This window comes from Salvelinus alpinus, chromosome 27 (assembly GCF_045679555.1).
Source record: "Salvelinus alpinus chromosome 27, SLU_Salpinus.1, whole genome shotgun sequence".
Lineage (NCBI taxonomy): Eukaryota > Metazoa > Chordata > Actinopteri > Salmoniformes > Salmonidae > Salvelinus > Salvelinus alpinus.
The window spans coordinates 24843935-24862843 of NC_092112.1; the positions used below are offsets into that span (position 1 = coordinate 24843935).

Below are 18909 nucleotides of genomic sequence, written 5' to 3' on the forward strand. Positions count from 1 at the left end.
AGACTTACAGTAAAGCAAGATGTTTATGTCCATAAGAGTTATTTAGTACTAGATCAATAACCACTGAAGTGAACCCTTCGCAGAACACAGTGCTACATTCGTTTTTTCCCTTGCTCTTTTGTAGCTCTCGCCTCCCCCGGAACTCCTCTCTTTGGGGGGCAAAAACACACAGTGACTACCCACATGACCATTATAACCTCCCACTGGCTCCCAGCTTTAGTATAGCTGTCCTCCGAGGGGAGGACCTGCTTACAGCTGACCACCAGCTGAAACAAGCTGTTTTTTTTTAGAAGGTGTTATTCTGGACATCATTTTTTGTTTACAAAATCACTTACAATCTGTTTTGTCTGTTGGATACCTTGAGATATTATGGGTGTGTATTATTATTATTATGGGTGAGATATCATTGTGGGTGTGTACTTACCAATTTACAGTATTTTTACTCTAGCAGCACATAACTATTGTGACCTAATTTTCTCTGTTGTTCCATGAGACTCAGAGTGACACAGACCTAACCCCCACCTGTATTCCTCCCACACATCTGTTGATAGTTTCCATTCCAATAATATTACCACAAACTGTTAATTCTCTGTCTCTGCTTCTACAGAGGATTTAGCAATCATACTTCCTCTCCCCTAACATAACTTTCCCCTAGGAGGAAAAAGTAAAGTCTCGCGATAGGCGCTCGTTTGTGCAGCCGCCATATTCTGTGACAAGTATTTTGATTCGTATCTGTTGGAAGTAAGAAAAGAGAAATTAAGGGGGAGTAGAGGGGGTAAAGAAGAAGAGCTGTCAAAATAATTCCCGTGTGTCTGAAACAGCGAGGGCTGTAGTAACCCCCCACTCGAGTCAAAACAGAGAGGGCCTGGGTACCGTAGAAACTCCGTCTACGAAGTCCACCTCGCCGCTTTTCTTTCAGCACCACGGCCCTGTGGGAGATTCGGTGGCTGAGTTTCGGGTGTTGAAGGTGGCCCGGGGAGCGGCGGCGGAGACGGTAAGCGAATGCTTCAGAATAGGCCCAGAACCAGAAGTGGTTGAAGTTGTAGTTGAGTTGCTGTAAATGAAAATTCGGTCTAACAACTCCCTACTAACATGTTTGAAATGTATGTGCGAGCACATCCCTCTGGTAAGTAGAAAACGAAGAACAAACTTTCTGTTGTCGGCTTTTCAGGTGTGAAAAAGTTTTTGACTGCATCTGGTGAGCTATTTCGTTTAGCTATGTGCGATTTGTTGTGTTCAGCATGCATATGTTATTACACATTTGTAATCAAATTTAGCTGTAAACCTTGAATTTATAGTCCGCTCATTTTAAAGCTGACGTGCATGTTTTGTAGCTTATACAGGCTACACTATAGTAGCTACATTTTTCCATTGAGAGTTCTTGCAAAACTTCTTCGTCAGCCATGGTGTTCCGAGTGCTACTAAATTGTAACACGGCCGTTATAATGCCAATATGATTATATTAAGTGTTGTGACTTCAAATAAGTTAGATTTATTTTTTGGAAATAGTTTTCAAAAAGTTAGTTAGCTTGGTAACGTAGCTAACATAGTAGCTCGCAAGTAGCGATAGTTCGTCTGGTAATTTACCCGGACGCTTGATGCTTCCTAAATTTAACAAGTTAGCTGCAGTTGTTGCCAGCATCTAAATGTGCAAAACATTGCTTTACAATTATATGATGGCCTGTCTATCCTATCTGCTGCATTGATGGGCCTCCCCAAATATTGCCTAGAGACATATTAGGAGTTCCGAATGGCATAGCACAGGCCCAATTTAATAAGTAGGCTAATCGAAAGTCTCCTGTAGACTACATGTTATGAATTGTATTGCTGCACGAATCGAATTACCTTGAGGTGTCAAACGCAATAACAGTAGCCTGCCCTGTACTTTCTCCTTCCCTTCTATGTAACTTATATGAAATATGTTTGCACATTCTCTCAATTAGGCTATATGTTATTCTTTATCATTTTATAATTGTTTGTTCGCTCACTTATGTGATACAGATATATTTCTTCGTTAAAGTGAATGTAATCACTTAGTTTGATCATCTGAGCAGATTTGACCCATGTATTGAAATGTCCCTTCGGGAGTATTTCAGATGAGAGGTTTGACAGCTTTCATATGGATAGGTGCAGGGGAGCATGTGTGGGTGGTGGGTTTGACACATTACAATAATAATATATTTACTATCTTACCTTAATTATAGTTTGTTATCTACAAATACATAAATGGTTCAGGCCTTGTTTGCAATGGTTTAATGTAGCCTATTTGGCTATTTGTACACACTTTGCTCATAGTGTCTTTCAAAATAATTAATACTTTATCACGTGCCCTGGCCTTTATAGGCTACATGTCAGCCAGTAACTGTTTTAACCACAGATTGTTGTTGCTCACTTGGAATTAAACAATATTCCCCTTGTAAGGCTTTTGTTTATTTAGGGCAAATCAATCATTGGAATATGAAGCTCAGCCTTCAACCACACTAACTTTATGGGTACACAACATGGATACTATCTCCATGCATAGTAGTTGTCACTGCACACAAGGACCATCTTGTTATCTTGCCCTATTTTTGTCCATATAGGCTATTAATTCAGCTCTCTTGATTTAACTCTCTTCCAAATAATTGGGTGGTATTCCTGATATTCCATGTAATTAAAGTAAATGCCTGAATGTTCCTTTGTGGTATTCCTTTTGCTACAAAGTTAAAGTATTTAACAGTGATTTGTCAATAGCCTGGCTGTAAAAGGGTCTAGTGCAGTCCATTTAAATTACTACTAGGCTTTCTAGAATCTCTTCCCTATTGGTCTCCAATGGTTGTGTTGGTGTTGCTGATAGTGGTTTGGGTAGAGTATCATTCATTAGCAGCTTGTGCCTGTCTTGACTTGCAGTCAACATTGAACTTCCTGACCAATAAGCTGCCATGGCCAACTGTTTATAGGTGCAGACCCCTAACTGAAACCATGTGTGCCTGTAGCTGGGCAAATATATGTCGCTCGCTGAGAAAGGCCTGCTGATTTGCCACTCTTTGGGGGTGATAGTTTAACGTTTTACTCTGATAAGCGCTAATCCACAGATAAATCACAAGTTCGAACAAGACGATGACTGGAGTGGATGGATGTTCTGTGTAGGTCTTCATCAGAGATAATAAAGTTGTACATTCAGTTTTTCAATTATTTTGAAAGTGCAGTGAGGGGAGCACAGTATTTCTTCAATGACTTGGTGTTTTGTAAGTGTGAATGAAGGGAGATTAGGCTAAACATTTATATACAGTGTTGAGTTAATGAATAATAATGAAGTTGTTTGATGTTGTTTGCAAGCTCACGGTCAAAATATTGTCTCCCTGCTTAGTTTCCAAATGTGCCATTTGCAAACACACATTGGACAAGGTAGGTAGATGTTAGTCAACCAAAGCTGAAAAACAAAGAAAATGCATTGGTGTGCTTTTTTATTTCATGGACTAATAGTCCGTTCCTGTTGCTGTTGTATCTTTAAGGCTAATGGCATGGTGTTTCAAAATGTTATGGTTCAGTATTGCCAAGACTGGAATCCTCTCTCCTGAAAGACTGGTTTTGAGGTTTATCATTTGCACAACAACCCCTTGCCAGTCAGAGAGGGGCTGTTTTTTTGACTAGGCAGGGGGAGGGATAATTATATGAGTATTCTGGCTTGAGTACAAGTGCTAGTTGTTTGGATCAACAGTACTGAGGAAATTTAACCTAGGAAGTCATGCTGGCTTACCTTCCTATCTGTCAGAAACTGGATTTTGTTGATTTTGCCACCAGAGCGTTTTTCTGTCCTGTTCATAGTTTTATCAGTAATAGCAACACCGTGAAGTAGTTGGAGTGTTCTGGGAAAATGTTGCATCACAGTTACCCTACCAGGTGGACACTAACGTTTTATTGATTGGTTTCATATTGCTTGTTATAGTCATGTTGCCTTATCTCTACGAGAGCAGTACGTAGTAAGTACACTATAAGGATACATCACATTATGCCAAGTGCAGCAGTCTGTCTCAGGAAGAGAGAGACAGAGCCTCTGGCTTTAACCCTCCCCCACCCTGGCCTGTGTGTGGCTGCCTGGCTGTCAGGAAGAGAGACTCAGTTGAACCCCCCTCCCCCTGGTAAAGCAGCTCTCTAACTCCTTAGCTTCAAATGGAATCCTCCCATTTCACATGGTGGACTTTCCAGTTCAGTTGTTAAATTGCATGCATCGACTGAGTATGACACTGCAAAGGTTACGTGGACTGACTCCACCACCATTAGAGCCTAGTTGGAAGAGACACTTTGCATTACTGAATCATTACACTTTGATAAGGTTATTTGACACATTGTTGGAATAGCATCGTGGTAGATTTTGCAGGGTCCGCTGCAAGTAATCGCTCAGTTCAACGGATTCCAACCACTTGAGGCGAAGTGTGGTTAGAGTTAATTTTTTACTTACAAAAAAACAGTAAACACAACATTGTAACATGACATAAACCAAAACAGTAGAACCACCACACTTTTACACATTTTACTTGATAAGAGAAGGACATTGCTAAAGAGTGAATCTTTAAGAAATGGGGTTTATAACTAAGTCGTGAAATTGGGGAGTAACACAAGGTTATGACGGAACAATCCTCACAGTGGCAGAATAAATTTAAAGCAGCTAAACTAGTTAGCTCTCTGATTTTAGCAAAATCAAAACATTCACAGAGCATCATTTTTTTGCTCTCCTTCATTTGCTTGATTTGAAAAAGAAAGGTCTCTGTCATCAGTAGTAATGGGCCAGCTCCTTTTGTGTGACTGAGCACACCCATGACGTCTCCAGGCTGTTCTACCAGAACACACTGACAGGACCACAGTGTCTCTGTCTCTGGATGTGTCCCAATTGGCTCTGGTCAAATGTAGTGCTCTGGTCAAAAGTAGTGCACTATGTAGGGAATATGGTGTTGACAGGAGCACAGGGCCTCTGGCTCTCACTCAATTAAATTTTAATTTAAGGGGCTTTATTTGCATGCGAAACATATGTTTACATTCCAAAAACAAGTGAGATAAATAATAAACAAAAGTGAAATAAACAATTAAAAAAACAGTAAACATTACACTAAAAAAGTTCCAAAACATTTCAAATGTCATCTTATGTCTATATACAGTGTTGTAACTCTCTCTCTCTCTCTCTCTCTCTCTCTCTCTCTCTCTCTCTCTCTCTCTCTCTCTCTCTCTCTCTCTCTCTCTCTCTCTCAATTCAATTCAATTAAATTCAAGGGGCTTTATTGGCATGGGAAACATGTGTTAACATTGCCAAAGCAAGTGAGGTAGATAATATACAAAAGTCAAATAAACAATAAAAATGAACAGTAAACATTACACATACAGAAGTTTCAAAACAATAAAGACATTACAAATGTCATATTATATATATGCAGTGTTGTAACAATGTACAAATGGTTAAAGCACACAAGTTAAAATAAATAAACATAAATATGGGTTGTATTTACAATGGTGTTTGTTCTTCACTGGTTGCCCTTTTCTTGTGGCAACAGGTCACAAATCTTGCTGCTGTGATGGCACACTGTGGAATTTCACCCAGTAGATATGGGAGTTTATCAAAATTGGATTTGTTTTCGAATTCTTTGTGGATCTGTGTAATCTGAGGGAAATATGTCTCTCTAATATGGTCATACATTGGGCAGGAGGTTAGGAAGTGCAGCTCAGTTTCCACCTCATTTTGTGGGCAGTGAGCACATAGCCTGTCTTCTCTTGAGAGCCATGTCTGCCTACGGCGGCCTTTCTCAATAGCAAGGCTATGCTCACTGAGTCTGTACATAGTCAAAGCTTTCCTTAAGTTTGGGTCAGTCACAGTGGTTAGGTATTCTGCCACTGTATACTCTCTGTTTAGGGCCAAATAGCATTCTAGTTTGCTCTGTTTTTTTGTTAATTTCCAATGTGTCAAGTAATTATCTTTTTGTTTTCTCATGATTTGGTTGGGTCTAATTGTGCTGTTGTCCTGGGGCTCTGTGGGGTGTGTTTGTGTTTGTGAACAGAGCCCTAGGACCAGCTTGCTTAGGGGACTCTTCTCCAGGTTCATCTCTCTGTAGGTGATGGCTTTGTTATGGAAGGTTTGGGAATCGCTTCCTTTTAGGTGGTTGTAGAATTTAACGGCTCTTTTCTGGATTTTGATAATTAGTGGGTATCGGCCTAATTCTGCTCTGCATGCATTATTTGGTGTTCTACGTTGTACACGGAGGATATTTTTGCAGAATTCTGCATGCAGAGTCTCAATTTGGTGTTTGTCCCATTTTGTGAAATCTTGGTTGGTGAGCGGACCCCAGACCTCACAACCATAAAGGGCAATGGGCTCTATGACTGATTCAAGTATTTTTAGCCAGATCCTAATTGGTATGTTGAAATTTATGTTCCTTTTGATGGCATAGAATGCCCTTCTTGCCTTGTCTCTCAGATCGTTCACAGCTCTGTGGAAGCTACCTGTGGTGCTGATGTTTAGGCCGAGGTATGTATAGTTTTTTGTGTGCTCTAGGGCAACGGTGTCTAGATGGAATTTGTGGTCCTGGCGACTGGACCTTTTTTGGAACACCATTATTTTGGTCTTACTGAGATTTACTGTCAGGGCCCAGGTCTGACAGAATCTGTGCAGAAGATCTAGGTGCTGCTGTAGGCCCTCCTTGGTTGGTGACAGAAGCACCAGATCATCAGCAAACAGTAGACATTTGACTTCGGATTCTAGTAGGGTGAGACCGGGTGCTGCAGACTGTTCTAGTGCCCGCGCCAATTCGTTGATATATATGTTGAAGAGGGTGGGGCTTAAGCTGCATCCCTGTCTCACCCCACGACCCTGTGTGAAGAAATGTGTGTGTTTTTTGCCAATTTTAACCGCACACTTGTTGTTTGTGTACATGGATTTTATGATGTCGTATGTTTTACCCCCAACACCACTTTCCATCAATTTGTATAGCAGACCCTCATGCCAAATTGAGTCGAAGGCTTTTTTGAAATCAACAAAGCATGAGAAGACTTTGCCTTTGTTTTGGTTTGTTTGGTTGTCAATTAGGGTGTGTAGGGTGAATACATGGTCTGTTGTACGGTAATTTGGTAAAAAGCCAATTTGACATTTGCTCAGTACATCTCTCTCTCTCTCTCTCTCTCTCTCTCTCTCTCTCTCTCTCTCTCTCTCTCTCTCTCTCTCTCTCTGTCTCTGTCTCTCTCTCTTTCTCTCTATCCTGCCAGTTCTAGGATCTGTTTGATGTGAACATCACATATTTATCTCTGACTCAGGCAATGCAATTGTTTATTACCTTTTGGTTTGTTGTCCTCTCTCCGCATTCACATTAATTATTGAATAGGACCAAAAAGTCCTAAGTATTAAAGTGATGATTTGACTTTTAAGGACTAGTTATAGCTTGAGTTGACACTTTAGGTATAGGCCTATGTCTCAAGAATTGTTGATGTGTTTATGTGAGTGAACTTGCTCAACCTCTCTGTGGGTGTCTTTGGTTGCATAAAGGATGGTTATTTGCCTGTTACTGCACATGCTCTAGTCAGCTGTTTTGAAAGAAGTGAGAGGTATTAACTTTTTGCTCACTGACAGGGAGGAAGTAACCTTGGTTGTGGTTTATTGCGTAGATCAGACAACCTCTCAAGCCTAGAAAATGTATAAACTATACCATGATCAGGTGAAAACACAATTAACCATTGTACTGCCACCCCCCCAACCACTTTGCTTTTGTAAATGCTGTGAGAGATTCAGTTACACTTTGTTGGTTCTGTTTTCATGCCTCTGGGTGCTCAACATGCTGTGTGTGCAGTCAAAGGTGTTATTATAGCATAGCTGCCTTTTTAGTATCTGTTGCCTCAGGAAATGGGGAAGTGTGCACCACATCCTATAGCGAGACTGTGTACTCTGCCCCCCTGCTTGACCTTGGGTACTATTTTCCACTACTTAAATCAGTCTGCATTCTCCTCCTTAAATCACGACAATGTGTTTTCCCCTAAAATCAGTCCCATTACTCAAATCAATGCATCTTCTCTTTTTCAAATTAGCCTAGTTTGGTCTCAACTGAAATCAGCACACCCTCCCTTCAGTTTGTATTCAGTCGGCTGAGCCCCTAATGTAACATGTCGTATTCAAACCAGAACTTTCCTATAGTAGGTACTGTATCCACTTGGGAACCATATGTTTTTTATAGATAGTCTAGTTCTGCTGAATGTCTTTGGATGCGTTCCAAATGGCACCCTGTCCCCTATATAGTGCACTATTTTAAAAGTAGTGCACTATATAGGGAATAGGGTGTCATTTAGGAAGCACACTTTGACAAACTTGTAAATAGTTCAGTCAGTGGAACCAATGTTCCTAAAATAGCCCTCCTCAGCAACACAAGCACTTAATCAGCATAGAAAACAGAAGAATAATTAGAGAGCATGCTTTTTCTGCTAATTAAGTGTTTTTCAATGTTCCTTTCCCTTGCTGCATTTACATCCCAAATAGCACCCTATTATCTACATAGTGTACGACTTTTGACCAGAGCCCTATGGGCCCCATATAGGGTATATGGTGTAATTTGGGACACAGCCCAGGAGGAACTCTGCTATGAAATAGGATAGTAGCACAACCATCAATTAAAGAAATATAGGAGAGTGCCTCAGCTGGGTTTCTTTGGATGTAGCATTTAAAGTAATTAAATACAGAGCAGACTCGTGTGTTAAAAAGGGATGTTTGGAAAGACAGGAGTGCAAGTCTCGAGACATGTTTATTTAGCATTGTTAGAGAAATGCTGTATTATTAAAGGGCAATTACACCACTTTTCAACTTCATTTTCATTATCTCCAGCACATACATACTAGAGGTCGACCGATTATGATTTTTCAATGCCGATACCGATACCGATTATTGGAGGACAAAAAAAGCCGATACCGATTAATCGACCGATTTATAAAAAAAATATATATATATATATATATATCATACACACACACATTTTTGTAATAATGACAATTGCAACAATACTGAATGAACAATGAACACTTTTATTTTAACTTAATATAATACATAAATACACACACATGCACACAGCTCTGAAGTGACAATGATACTGAAGAGTCTGCTTAGGAGACAAATACTCTCAACTGTTTGAATAAAAATAGAGTTTAAGTTACCTGTGATGAATGTTGAAAACAAAAACTTTAATTTCTATATGCAGGAAATCCTATTTTAATAATGGGCATGGTAAGAATTGACGACCAAAGTGCGGTCATAATTCACATGACACCTTCTAGCAAAATCTGAAAAGCGGTTCCTTCATTTATTCCATAGGATATTTTTAGATTCACTTAAAATAAGGTCTGTGTTTCGTGTAGGCTTACATCACCGTGCCAATTTTATAACTGTGTAGATATCCATATGACAAGGTAACTCTGATCAATATTGGCTAAATATAAGCGAAGATTAAAACATTTGTAGAGTGGATTTATGAAAATATGTTGACAAACGTTACCTTATCCTAGTGAGATTTACACAGGTATCAAAACGTCGAGGCGGTTTAAGCCTGCACGAAACACAGACCTTATTTGAAGTAGATCAAGACATTCTCTATGGAAGACATGAACGGTAAAATAACGAAGGAACCCCTTTCAAATTCAGCCGCAAGTTATTACAGGAATTATAATGCGTCGACTATTTCTCTCTAAACCATATACCTTTGACTAATCCGGAAACTATCACCTCGAAAACAAAACATTTATTCCGTTCCGTATTTTATCTAACGGGTGGCATCCATGAGTCTAAATATTCCTGTTACATCGCACAACCTTCAATGTTTTCATAATTACGTAAAATTCTGGCAAATTAGTTCGCAAAGAGCCAGGCGGCCCAAACTGTTGCATATACCCTGACTCTGCGTGCAATGAACGCAAGAGAAATGACACAATTTCACCTGGTTAATATCGCCTGCAAACCTGGATTTCTTTTAGCTAAATATGCAGGTTTAAAAATATATACTTGTGTATTGATTTTAAGAAAGGCATTGATGTTTATGGTTAAGTACACATTGGAGCAATGACAGTCATTGATTGATTGTTTTTTATAAGATAAGTTTAATGCTAGCTAGCAACTTATCTTAGCTTACTGCATTCGCTAATAGGCAGGCTCCTCATGGAGTGCAATGTAATCAGGTGTTAGAGCATTGGACTAGTTAACTGTAAGGTTGCAAGATTGAATCCCCCGAGTTGACAAGGTTAAAAATCTGTCGTTCTGCCCCTGAACGAGGCAGAACGTTCCTAGGCAGTCATTGAAAATAAGAATGTATTCTTAACTGACTTGCCTAGTAAAATAAAGATTAAATAAAGGTGTTTAAAAAAAACAAAAAACGGCAAATCGGCGCCCAAAAATACCGATTTCCGATTGTTATGGAAACTTGTAATCGGCCCCGATTAATCGGCCATTCTGATTAATCGGTTGACCTCTAATACAAAAGTATGTGGACACCCGTGGACATCATTCTAAAATCATGGTCATTAATATGGAGTTGGTCCCCCCTTTGCTGCATTAGCAGCCTCCACTCTTCTGGGAAGGCTTTCCTAGATGTCCGGAACATTGCTACGGGGACTTGCTTCCATTCTGCCACAAGAGCATTAGTGAGGTCGGGCACTGATGTTGGGCGATTAGGCCTGGCTCGCAGTCGGCGTTCCAATTCATCCCAAAAGTATTCGATGGGGTTGAGATCAGGGCTCTGTGCAGGCCAGTCAAGTTCTTCCACACCGTTCTCGACAAACCATTTCTGTATGGACCTCGCTTTGTGCACGGGGGCATTGACATGCTGAAACAGGAAAGGGCCTTCCCCAAACTGTTGCCACAAAGCACAGCATGTCATCCTGTAGCATGTCATTGTAGCGTTAAGATTTCCCTTCACTGGAACTAAGGGGCCTAGCCCGATTGGGCGGTATACCGACTTTTGTGATATACCGGTATTGATGCACGGACCGGTTTGGGTTTTTACTTTACACTCTATAATGGTATTTTAATGTTTGGTTTGTTAAATGTGATATGCAGAGTGTAATGTCAATTTTTATAGTTTACTTCGCTACTTGAGTCGTCTCTCTCCGCTTTTTCTATACCGCTTTCCACACAGACCTAGCCACGCCCCCCGTCACTCAAGGAGCGCATTTGATGTTCCTCAACCAAGAGACACTTGCGTTCAGTCTGCATGGTCAATGCAGCATATGCAGCACTGTTGATGACAATGATGCAGTTGTCACTTTGCTTCTTAATATAAATCTACTAGCATTATATAATTACATTATTAGCTTGTGTTTCTTACATCTGCAAACAGCTAGTTTGTCTTTTCTTAGCAAGTTGTTCCTAAATCTTGTTAGCCTCTGATTGTTACCCGCTAATGCTAATCGCTAGCTAGCCAGCTAATACATCTACTGAGTAAGAGCAAGCGTAATTAGCTATACAGCCTGATAATACCAGTGATGGTGTAGACTTAAATCAGCATGTTGTTTGTTCAACAGTGTCTTCTAAATTAAAGAGGTAAACGCAAAGCAAGAATATGTTAGCTACATGAAGTAGCTAAGAGAAAACATTCAATGTAGCCAAAGGTGTTTCCTCGGGGACCCTATAATCTATCAACACATTAGTTCCTACCCTGTCACAATAAGTCCTCCCTGGCATTTTGATTCGTTGTCATGTCAAACAACACTGTATTAAAAGTGCCCACTATTATATTATAACTATATAATTAGAACAGACATTCCTATTCCCATGATTCCAAAAGTGAAGTGTTTTGCTCTAAATCGCAAGTCAAATTGCAACATGTGATTAAAAATATCGTGCAGCCCTACGTTGCAGTGTGGAAATGATCTCAAATGCAGAAATTGATGAAAATGATGACTTATTTTGGGGTTGAAGTTGAATTGAACAGTATAAAACAATCAGAATAGAGAAAGACTCATTGAAATCACTTAGAATGTATGTGTTGCCACCCTAGGATCTCTCACTACTCAGAAATCATTTACCTCTGATAACCTGAATGACCCTAGAACGTTTTGGAAGGCTATTAAGTTTATGTCTGGAAACGGTAATGTTAATGAATTACCTTCATCTGTATTGAAGGACTTTGTTGCTGTAAATTACAAAACTGAAATGCTGAATTGTTTCAATTAGCACTTTGTATCATCTGGTAGGCTGTTTGATTCAGTTTCCTCTGTCTCTGTACAACCCTGTGTGGATGAACCAGTGAGAGCTGGTCAAACTTTTAGCTTTTTGCCATTCTCAGTGCAGGTGGTACGTAAAGCCCTGAAATCCTTAGATCAGAGAAAGCCTGCAGGTCCTGATCTTTTTGTTCCCTGATTTTTAAATCTGGCAGCTGATTTCATAGCTGAACCACTTACATATCTGTTCAATCTAACCCTGGAATGTAATGAAATTCCAAAGATCTGGAAATCAGTATTTCTTCCACCACTTTTAAAAGGGGGAGATCCAACTCTTTTAAATAATTATAGGCCTATCTCAAAGCTGTCACCCCTGGTGAAAATACTTGAAACCCTTGTGAGTGAACAGCTAAAAGAGTTTTTATATACTAACTCTATTTTATCAATGTATCAATCGACAAAAAACAGCACTGTCTCACTTTTTATTGATCTCTCTGAGGCTTTTGATACAGTTGATCATGCTATACTGAGGCAGAGATTGTCAAGTCTAGGTCTTTCGGAGCATGCAGTTGCATGGTTTGCTAACTATCTGTCTGATAGAACTCAGTGCACTCAATTTGATGGGCTCATGTCTGTTAAATTGTCTGTCTGTAATGGTGTGCCCCAGGGTTCGGTACTTGGTTCCCTCTTATTCACTATTTATATAAATAATTTAGACAAACATTTGCTAAATGCGCAACTTCACTTATATGCTGATGATACTGTTATTTATTGTTGTGCCTTGTCTCTCACAAAAGCTTTCCAGAACTTGCAAACTGCTTTTTATACTGTTCAACATACCTTGTGTCAATTGAAGCTTATCCTCAATACTGACAAAACTAAACTAATGGTGTTTTCTAAAGGAAGAATTAGACGTCTGAACTTTTGACCTATTACTATCTGTCAGGGCAATGAGATTGAGACTGTAACCTCATATAAATATTTTGGAATTTTATTGATGATGGCCTCTCTTTTAAATTGCATATTCAACAACTTACAAAAAAATTGAAGCTGAAGTTGAGATTTTATTTTAGGAGTAAGGCCTATTTTTCTTTTGAAGCCAGAAGGAGGATAGTATCAGCTACATTTATGCCTTTACTAGAGATTTATTTTAAACTGCAAAACCCTTACGCACTACTTCACTTTATATACCAGGGTTGGCTCGCCTTCTCTAGTCACTCGTAGGGTCAGTCACTGGTATACTTTTATTTACAAAGCCATTTTGGGTTTACTACCATTTTATTTGGGCATTTTTATTGTTCAGAAATGTGGTGGGTACTCTCTTCGGACTTTATCCTGCTAACTGTTCCAATTGTCCAAACTGAATTTGGTAAAAGGGCTTTTATGTACTCTGCGCCATCGGCTTGGAACGCCTTAAAACATACTGGAAGAACTTGTCCAGATTGGTGTTTTTAAATCACTGATAAAGGATTTTGAGGCTGATTCCCTGACCTGTCAATGTTTTTAATTTGCTGTTTTATGATTTTGTTATACTCTTGTGAATGCTATGGTTTTTACCAGATTACTTGTAGTTTTTCATGTTGTCTGTCTGTAATTGTGCAATGACTTGGTGCTGCCTATCTTGATCAGGAAGCTCTTGAAAAAGAGATTTCAAATCTCAATGAGCCCTACCTGGTTAAATAAAGGTTAAATAAAAAATAATAATAAATAAAATAAAGCAAATTTAGAACTTTTATTTATTCAAAAACATAAAATACCGTCTCTGGTATTACCGGTATGGCAATTAAAATAAAAAAAATACCGTGATATAATATTTGGGCCATATCGCCCAGCCCTAGCCCGAACCATGAAAAACAGTCCCAGACCAGTATTCCTCCTGCACCAAACTTTACAGATGGCACTATGCATTGGGACAGGTAGCATTTTCCTGGCCTCCGCCAAACCCAGATTCGTCCGTCGGACTGCCAGATGGTGAAGGGTGATTGATCACTCCAGAGAACGCGTTTCCACTGCTCCAGAGTCCAATGGCAGCGTGCTTTACACCACTTCAGCCGACGCTTGGCATTGCGCATGGTGATCTTAGGCTTGTGTGCGGCTGCTCGGCCATGGAAACCCATTTCATGAAGCTCCCGACGAACAGTTATTGTACTGATGTTGCTTCCAGAGGCAGTTTGGAACTTGGTAGTGAATGTTGCAATTTAGGACAGACGATTTTTACACGCTACGCGCTTCAGCACTCAGCGGTCCTGTTCTGTGAGCTTGTGTGGCCTACCACTTCGTGGCTGAGCCGTTATTGCTCCTAGATGTTTTCACTTCACAATAACAGCACATACAGTTGACCGTGGCAGCTCTAGCAGGGCAGACATTTGACGAACTGACTTATTAGAAAGGTGGCATCCTATGGCAGTGCCACGTTGAAAGTCATTGAGCTCTTCTACTGCCATTGTTTGTCTATGGAGATTGTATGGCTGTCTGCTCGATTTTATACACCTGTCAGCAACAGGTGTGGCTGAAATAGCCAAATCCACTAATTTGAAGGGGTGTCCAGATACTTTTGTATATATAGTGTATGTGACAAGGGGATATTTCTGCTTTTTGTAGAAAGATGTATAAAGTTAAAAAGTTCTACCCGATTACATCATCAAAATTTAAAAAACTGTGATTTTCAAGCACTGTAAGATTCGTGGTGACATGAGGAGTAAGAAAATACCCTCCCTCTGTCTAAAAACTCATTGCAGGTTTTGAATATCACCTTTTCTTTTTTTTTAACCACAGATCATAGAAATATGCTGTTTTCACATGTGTAGACACTGGTATGGTGCTGGAGAGAATGAATATGAGGTTGAAAGTGGCAGAATTGCCCTTTAAGCAATGACTTTCCAGTTTTAATTTATGAGCAAGCGGTAGGACTTGGAATAGTCCAGTGGGTTTTGGAGAAAAGGGGGGCTATGATATATGCTGTATCTGTAGTCATTCTCTTGTCATCTCCTTTCGGACAGTTTGAATGACAGGTTGCACACACAGGAAGACAGAGCAGCAGTGATCATAACATTGCACACCATGGGATTAAGGAGACTGCAGCCAGACACTGTAGCAGGATATGTGTGTGTGACATACAAACACTTCCTCTTGTCAGGGACAGTTGTGATAACCACCTCAACTCTCACGCTAGCCAACTGGCACCTCATCCTCCCCTTCATATTGATTTACACTGAATAAGACACTCCATTGTCAATACAGAAGGAATGCCAAAGAAATAATAGCAGCATTGACGATGCTAACTGATAGCTTGCTTGTCCTCATAAATTGAAAGATATTTGTTTTTCATGAATTGTGGTGCCAGTTTATCATACTAGCATCAGTCAGTCTGTACAGTTAATTCCATTCCTCCTCCTTGCAGCTCAAGAAGAACCCCCTTCTTTTCCGAGTCTCCTCCCAGGTGTGTAATATTGGGGCAGTCTTGAGTGGGGACTCTCATCCTGCACCAGTAAGGGGTTGTGAGGTGGTGCCTCTACTGTTGTCCCTCCCTCACTACTCTGTGACATGCTCTGCTGTGCTCTCAGGCAGCCCTGCTAAAATGAAGGCCCCACAACGCCATCCGAAGCAACATGGCGGTGGTGGATTCAGTGGAATTAGGGCATTGAGCTTGCATTTATTTAGAGGAGAGGAGGCCAGGAAAGCCTTGAGGGGAATTGAGCCAAATAGTGGTGACCAAGATAGATATGCTGGTGCTGGCGGAGTTGTCTATCTATCTGATGTGACAGTGAATGGTTTAGAGGAATGTAGCTAGCACCTGATCGTGGACACTGGTGATGGCTTCCTCTGCCGGCAGCTGACTGCACACGTTTCTGGGTGGGATCCGCCCCCCTTTGTGTGTACACACACACAATAATTTGCCAGTAACAGATGACATTCATATTCTGACAATCTCTGATTTAGGTAATACATTTGATGATACAGTGGTAGCAATACATGGTTATAACATCTACAGAAAATACAGAAACGCCAATGGTGGAGGTGTTGCTGTTTATATTCAGAACCACATTCCTGTAAAGCTTAGGACCTCATGTTAAATACTGTTGAAGTAATATGGCTACAGGTTCATCTGCCTCACCTAAAGCCAATTCTTGTGGGAAGCTGCTATAGACCACCAAGTGCTAACAGTCAGTCTCTGGAAAACATGTGTGAAATGCTTGATAATGTATGTGATATCAACAGAGAAGTATATTTTCTGGGTGATTTAAATATTGACTGGCTTCCATCAAGCTGCCCACTCAAGAAAAAGTTTCAAACTGTAACCAGTGCCTGCAATCTGGTTCAGGTTACCAGTCAACCTACCAGGGTAGTTACAAACAGCACAGGAATGAAACAGATGCCTCAATTTGCAGCTTCATTAAATAGTACCCGATAAACACCAGTCTCAACATCAACAGTGACTCCGGGATGCTGGCCTTCTAGGCAGAGTTGCCAAGAAAAGGCCATATCTCAGACTGGCCAATAAAAAGAAAAGATTAAGATGGGCAAAAGAACACAGACACTGGACAGAGGAACTCTGCCTAGAACGCCAGCATCCCGGAGTCACTGTTGACGTTGAGACTGGTGTTTATCGGGTACTATTTAATGAAGCTGCCAGTTGAGGACTTGTGAGGCATCTGTTTCTCGAACTAGACACTCTAATGTACTTGTCCTCTTGCTCAGTTGTGCACCTGGGCCTCCCACTCCTCTTTCTATTCTTGTTGGAGCCAGTTTGCGCTGTTCTGTGAAGGGAGTAGTACACAGAGTTGTACGAGATCTTCAGTTTCTTGGCAATTTCTCACATGGAATAGCCTTCATTTCTCAGAACAAGAATAGACTGACAAGTTTCAGAAGAAAGTACTTTGTTTCTGGCCATTTTGAGCTGATGCTCCAGATACTCAACTAGTCTAAAGAAGGCCAGTTTTATTTTTTCTTGAATCAGGACAACAGTTTTCAGCTGTGCTAACATAATGGCAAAATGGTTTTCTAATGATCAATTAGCCTTTTAAAAGGATAAACCTGGATTAGCTAACACAACGTGCCATTGGAACACAGGAGTGATGGTTGCTGATAATGGGCCTCTATACGCCTATGTAGATATTCCATAAAAAATCAGCAATTTGATGTTATTTTAATGGACATTTAAAAAAAAAAAAATCTTTAAAAAAGAAGGACATTTCTAAGTGACCCCAAACTTTTGAACGGTAGTGTGTATATATATATATATATATATTTAAATCCTACCCTCCGTCCCCGCTGGAGGCTTTTTGCCTTTTGGTAGGCCGTCATTGTTAATAAGAATTTGTTCTTAACTGACATGCCTAGTTAAATAAAGGTAATAAACTCCGGTAGGGCAACATCTGAAAAATATCACACTTGGTAGTGTGTACCGGTGCTCGACCAGTCGGCGAAAGCCAACATCACCCATGACAGAGAACGGTTGATTGTCAAGGGCAATGAATTCCATTATCTTGGCATTAATGGATGTTCTTACTCTTTCAAATGACTGCTCGACTTGTTGACTGCTCGATCCACACAGCAGACATTGTGGGCTAGGTTAGAAATGCTGTGTTGCACATGTAGCGCAACATTTTATGCGGCGTCATTACGCCATGTACCTACGTTATATAGGTATGCACGTCAGCTTTGACATCGGTTTTGCACATCGGCGTTAAACTAGACAGCGGGCCGATGTTGGCATTTTTAGCTAATATCGGCCGATTCTGATATCTTCACCGATATATCGTGCATCCCTAATGTGTCGGAGGAAACACCATACACCTAGCGACCGTGTCAGCGTGCACTGCGCCCTAGTGCGCGATGGGAAAAGGACATCCCTGCCGGCCAAACCCCCCCCCCTAACCCGGATGACTCTGGGCCGATTGCGCGCCACCCCATGGGCCTCCCGGTCGCGGCCAGCTGCGACAGAGCCTGGACTCAAACCCAGAATCTCTAGTGGCACAGCTAGCACTGCGATGCAGTGCCTTAGACCACTGCACCACTCGGGAGGCCTGAGGGAACACACTTGATGTGTTGTGAAAAGTGTTATGAAATGTAATGTCATGTAATGTTTTTAATTGTATATAACTGCCTTAATGTTGCTGGACCCCAGGTAGAGTAGCTGCAAATGGGGATCAGCTAATGGGGATTCTTAATAAATACAAGTACAAAATACACACACACACCTTCTCCATGTAGGCCTGCACCACTAGCATCTACTGTTTCTCAGACAGGACATCAGCTGTGATTGAATAATATTTTTCTCTGTTAAATTACTACAGGCGGCGAAACTGAATGCGAAACTGTGGAAACAAGTGAAAATGGAAAGAAAAGGCATTGTTGCAGCAGTTATTTCCCCTTGCACTGCAATTTGACATTGAAATGAGGAGCTGCAATAATACATGACTAAGTACATGTTTTTACCTTCCTGATTCACTATTGAGTTTATAAGAAACATTGTGTTAGAAACAAGTAAGGTAAGTCTACCTATTAAGCCTACCAAAATCTAAGCTTAGACATTTCTAACATATACTGTCCTAATTTATTTAAGAAAAGTCCAGATAAAATGAAATATTAATTTATGATGTGAAGTTTTATGACTTTACTTACATTTGTTTTTTATAAAACATAAAAAGATTTGATAAAAGATTTGAAAAAGTCTGGACTGGGCTTAATTTGGTACCTACTGAATGTACCCTTTAAACCCATGGTTGTTCCAAATAATCCCACCTTTTAAATCATCTATTT

General features: G+C 40.4%; 1 protein-coding gene across 6 annotated transcripts in view; it reads left to right on the forward strand.

Moving 5' to 3' along the window:
• The first annotated feature begins 683 nt into the window (after positions 1-683).
• Positions 684-18909, forward strand: part of LOC139556218 (TGF-beta-activated kinase 1 and MAP3K7-binding protein 2-like) — an 80461-nt gene continuing 62235 nt past the window's right edge. For 3 of the 6 annotated variants that reach the window (XM_071369857.1, XM_071369861.1, XM_071369862.1), the window contains exon 1: positions 685-994. The gene's annotated coding sequence lies outside the window, so the exon portion shown is untranslated. Of the gene's footprint in view, positions 995-18909 lie in introns of all 6 variants that reach the window. The other 3 variants (XM_071369859.1, XM_071369858.1, XM_071369860.1) reach the window with 2 other exon arrangements.